Source organism: Condylura cristata, unplaced genomic scaffold (assembly GCF_000260355.1).
Source record: "Condylura cristata isolate star-nosed mole 26May11 unplaced genomic scaffold, ConCri1.0 scaffold00003, whole genome shotgun sequence".
Taxonomy (NCBI): Eukaryota; Metazoa; Chordata; class Mammalia; order Eulipotyphla; family Talpidae; genus Condylura; species Condylura cristata.
Window position 1 is genome coordinate 683222 of NW_004567104.1, and position 5892 is coordinate 689113.

General features: G+C 33.6%; 1 pseudogene; it reads right to left on the bottom strand.

Annotated features, from left to right (window-relative positions):
- Positions 1 to 4244: 4244 nt before the first annotated feature.
- On the bottom strand, positions 4245 to 4914 carry LOC101637662 (annotated as a pseudogene).
- Positions 4915 to 5892: the final 978 nt, after the last annotated feature.

Here is a 5892-nt window from a genome sequence, read left to right on the forward strand (position 1 = left end):
TCAAGATATCCATTGGCACAGAACCCCCCTAAGCCAACAAAACATGGGAATTTAGCCAGATTTAATACAATTATAAAATATAATATCCCTCCATCTGAATTAGTAGGTGTGATGACCGTTCTGACAGGCCAAGCTTTCTATTCAAACCATAACTTACCTTAAACACAGAAAGAAGACAACAGCATGTGGTAAAACAAATGGTCAAGGAAAACTAACATTGCCTTTGCTCCCAATTTATATTTCTGTGCTGAAAGTGATAACATAAAAAGAATGGTAAAGATAGGGTTACCCTACCTTTTTCCTTTCTGTCCATTGTTCATCAAAAACTGAAGGAAGAAAGTGTTGATAGAATGCTTGAGTATAAGGAGTAAAATAAAAGAAGGTGACCTAACTAATTTTGTGTATCTTTTCTACTGTCCTCAAACATTAAAAATACATTTGTATGATAAAGTACAAAATACAATTTATATAATGTTGGTGATTCCACAAATGAGTTAAAAGTTCTTGTTATATTTACATTTAAAAATGGCATCATATAATAAAAAAGAATGATAATATTCACAATAATTTTTTTCTTTATTTAGAACATTAAATAGAAAACAAAAAAAGGTCTAAATATAACAAAGACTGTATAGAACTATATGAGGAAAATGGTAAACTTAATGAAAGAAATCAAAGTCTTGATAGATCTAAAGAATGGGTTATAGGAGAGAACTGGGATGCCTTAGTTGTAGGTATGACATGGTAACACAATCTGAAAAGATATGATCTTACATCTGTGGATCAGATAGTTTGTTGTACACTAAAATTACCTCAATTTCAGAAAAGAAAAAGGACCAAAAAATAACACTATTGAATATGTCAAAATGAATATATATAACTGACATTTTTATGTATTTTGCCAAATTGCTTTTCTGAAAGATTAGACTAATTTATTGAAAGTTACTGATTTTTTTCCTTAAAAAAAGTAAGTGTGAATAAATAGTTATTTTATGTTCATGGATAACATGTGGTATTTTTAAGAAGTCAATTCTCCCTAACTTACTTTATCTACAGGTTCAATAAAATCCTAACAATCTAATTTGTAATTATTGATATACTGATTCTAAAGTTCATATAAAGAGTTAAAAGAAAAAAGAAACCAGAATAATCAATTTAATATTGAAGAAGAACAATAAAATCAGAGAACTGGCACTAAACAACTTCTAGAGTTACTGCAATATATTGTAAAAGCAGTATGGTGATGGTGAAACTATAGACAAATAGAAAAATGTCACAGAATAAAGAGCCCATAAATAGAACCACACAAATATAGTCAACTGATCTATGGAAAAACAAAGGTAACTTGGGGAGAGAAGGTCAATCTTTTCAACAAGTAATACTAGAATCGGACATTCATAATAAAAAAACAAAGAATTTAGATTCTGATCTTATACCTTTCACAAAAACTAACTCATAGGCTTAAATGCAAGACACAAAACTACAAAACATCTAACAAATAAGATAGTAGGAAAGTCTATGTATTGAAAATCTCCCCTGGTTTTTCCTTTACAGTACTACCATAATTTACCTTATTTCTGATACCAGAATGTGAATATCCCACACATCAGGCAACTGTCCCACATTAACTAGGAGCCCGGCAATTTAAGTCAATTCTGACACTATCTACCTAGAAATAACAGCAAATCACACAGCTAAAGGGCCCAGTCGCGCAAGACTGCCGTTCCCCTGCCACACACAAACTTCAGATACCAATTGAAAGACCTAGTTTGTCACCAGGACTTCTGACTGACCAGAAATAAATTGTGGTCACCACTGTCCACTCCTTAAATTCAATAATTTTTGTAATGGCTCGCAGAAACCAGAAAAACACTTACACTTGTTTTCTTATTATAAGAGAATGTGATCGTGGATACAGATAAATATCCAGATTGTCCCCATGGAAATGGGGTACAGTACTCTCTAACACATGGATGTGTTCACCAACCCCAAAACTCTCCTAACCTTTTGTTGATATTTTTTAAATATATCTTTCAGTGTGTAGGTATAATTGATTATTTTTTTAAGATTTATTTATGCAGACAAGAATTGGAGTACAGGTCAGAGATGGGGGGGGGTGAGGATGGAGGTGGTGGTGAGAAGATTCACCAGAGACAGAGTGAGGAGCACAGCAGACAGACAGACTGAAATACACTGTTGAGGGGAGCAGCAGGCAAGACTGGAGAGGTCTGCTGCGCGATGTAGTTCCTTGGCTGGGGATTGAATCTGTAGCGCAGTGGCTGCTGATAGCAGTATGTTAAAGTGCTGCACTTTAATCCCTTGTGCCACTAGGGAAGGCCCGATTATTACAATTCTTAATTCAGTCTCTGGCCCTTCTCATTCTATAGGATGGGGGTAGGGCTTAAAGATCCAAGCTTCTCATATGGTTTTGTCTCTGGTCACCAGCTTTCATTCTGAGGCTCTCCAGGAATCTCCAAGCATTGCCTCATTGGTGCAAAAGATACTCCTAAAGCCAGGAAATGTATGAGCTCCATGCCTCTTGTTTTCCAGAAGTATAATTTATGTAAATTACACAACGTAGCATTTTATCAAGTATATATACTTAGCAGTATTTTGTTTGCCTGAAACATTATGTTAATTTTAAAAAACATCTATCTCCTGTTACAAAATAATCTAGTTGTAAATTTAATTTCTTTTACAAATGTACTAAGCTAAACAACATTTTAAGTAGAAAAACACTAATTTTTAGTTTAGTGTATTATTTCTGTGTTTTATGTATACTTTACTATGAATACTTTGTTAGGAGACCTGCCTAGAAATGTATTACATTAAACACTGTAAAATAAAGGCAAGTGCTAATTGCATTTTATCAAAATACTCTATATATAACAATTGCAAGAATCAAATATACTACTACTTAGTGGTTGGTAATTGCCTGATACAAAATGCAAAACAAACTACATTTACTGGATTGTTTTTCAGACTATAGCTGCACATTGGCATCCAAAATAAAAATTTCCCATAAGTAAATCTGCAGAAAATTAATTTAGTGGCTAGGCAAGGTCAAAGTTTTTTATTCCTCCCCACTGCTCCCAACCCCTGCAATGGCACCATATTATTAAAAACATTAAGTACCTGGGATGTATGCTGCTGATCAAGTGATCATTTGCATAATTTCAAATGATGTACAACTCTTCATTTAAAAAAGATGTTTTGTGGCCACAATTACTTCAAAAAGTAATTATATCCAAATAACTTGACATATCATGCCTTAGCAATTACAGAACCATGATTCTGACACATGGCAATTTATAAGTTAGGCAAATGTGGAATGCTAAAGATGTGAACAGCTGTTCCCTATGTTTAAGTTAAGAGTGCTGCAAAACTGTGGTAATGACTTTGGTTTTTCAGTTAACATAACCAGTCCACAGTACAGCACACTAAATCGTAAATTACAAATCCAAGTTACAAAACTTTGTCAAGTTAAAACTACTCTTTACTAAAATGAAATAATGTTTTTGTTGGAATCATGTATTTCTTTAGTGATTATTTTCACCCTCCAAATGTTAATTAAGTACCAAATTAAAACAATGTGGTTTTTAATGATGGTTTATAAGTGAGTAAGCTATTTTATACAATTTAATATTTTTTAAAGATTTATTTATTTATGCTTACAGAATTGGGGTACAGGCCAGAGGTGTGGTGGGTGAGAAGATTCACCAGAGACAGAGTGGGGAGCCAAACAGGCAGCTCAACAAAGCACACAGCTGAGGGGAGCAGTGAGTGAGTCAGGAGAGGTTTGTCCACCATGTTGGTCAGCTCCTGGGCAGGGGATTGAACTCATGCTGCAGTGGCTTGGGAGAGCTTCATAATGTGGTGCTTTAACCCGTTGCAACAATAGGGGAGCCCACAATTTAATATTTTAAAATTATACAGCTTTGCTTTTTAAAGTGAGTTCTCTCATGTAAGTTTTCCTCATCCCACAGCAGAGCAATGCTATATATTTAAGAAAGGGCTCTGCTTTGTTCTGGGTTTTGTTCAAAGTTAGTCATAGTTCCAATGTGTGAAAAAAAATTTAAATTTTACCTATAGGAATTTTAATATACTAATGCAAATTTCCAAGTACTTTTCAAAAATTGTTGAATTTTTACATAAACACTAGAATCCTCAAAATTATATGATTATTTCAACTTTAGTTAATAATTTTTAATTAAAAGCCTAGCACCTTTATTTTTTATCAAAAGTCACACTGCCTTTCTAAAGCTTATTTTAAAAAATTCTGTGTAAAGTATAATTGTTATTTCAAATAACAAATATGCTGCCAAGGTGGAAAGACCTGGGGAATGGGTGTTGCATACCAACATTTTCTTCTCTATCAATATTGCCAATGACATCAGGATCCTGATGCTTAATCTTGCCAAGGCTGTTGATTCTTTAATCTTAGCATTCATGTTTTTTTCATTGATTCTAGGTCTTCATTAGCATTTGAAGATATTGTATTTCCAATCAGATCTTCCAGGTAGCTACCAAGACTGACCCACTTCAGAATGATGATGGTTTCTTGAGTCAAAACAGATCCTTCTGAGTCCTGAGAATGTGGCTTATAGGTATCTCATCTACCAAAACCATATTTGTAAGTGCAGCATTATTAGATTTAAGTTTCATTTTTTTCTCTATAGGATTAACTACAAAATGTTCTTGCACATATATTTTGTTTCTCTCTCCACCAACAAGAGATTTCATAATGGAAGGCAGTTCCCCTTATGTGCTGAAAAGTATATGACTATGCAACTTTCCCAGGAATCTATGCCTGTCCAGTACCTCATCTTGGATTCAATGGACTGGGTATTTTTGCATTGCAGCTTTGAAAACAGTTTCCCAATCAAAGACATGTTTTGAAGTTCAGATCTCCATGGTGTTGGTGGTCTGTTTGGGGTCAAAGTATGGTTGCGAAACAGGGCAGCAAAAGAGCCACAGTTGCTCCCTTGAAGGCCCCTAAGTTTTTTGCTGGTCACCAATAATGAACACAACACTCAAAGAGTAAAAGAAAAAATTGATATATTGGATTACATTAAAATTAAAGCTTCTGTGAAATACACAAGTAAGAGAATGAAAAGATAAGCCACAAATTGGAAGAAGATATTTGCAAAATACATATCTGAGAAACGTGTGTATCTAAAATATACAAAGAACTCTTTAAACACAGCAATAAGAAAACAACCCAATTATAAAGCTAACAAAATACATCAATATGCTCCTCAACAAAGAAGACATACAGATGACAAAAGAACATCTAAAGAGATGCTCAACATCCCATGTCATTAGGGAATTGCAAATTAAAGCAACAAGGAAATACTATTGTACACCTACTGGAATGACTAAAGTCCAAAGCACAATGAACATCAAGTACTGGCAAGAATGTGAACTGTTCCTTGCTGGTGAAAATGCAAAATGGTTCAGTCATTTTTGAAGATAGTGTCATGGTTTCTTACCAAGTTAAACATAGTCTTGCCATGTAATCTGGCAATTGCACTCCTAGTTTATATTCAAATGAATTGTTGGCTTATTCAAAAAGACTGCGAAAGAACATTCATAATAACTTTATTTAAAATTGCCAAAAGTTGGAAATAACCAAAATAGGTTATTCTGCTATAGGTGAATGGATAAATAGATTGGTAAATCCAAAAAACGGTATATTATTCAGCTACAAAAAATGAACTATTAGATCACAAACAAAACATTATAGAGGAGAAATCTTACAAGTTTATTGCTAAGTAAAAGAAGTCAGACTTGTAAAAACTGCATTCTATATGACTCCAACTACATGATATTTTGCAAAAGATGAAACTATAGAGACAGAAAAAATATGAGGGATTAAGGAAACCAGTAAAA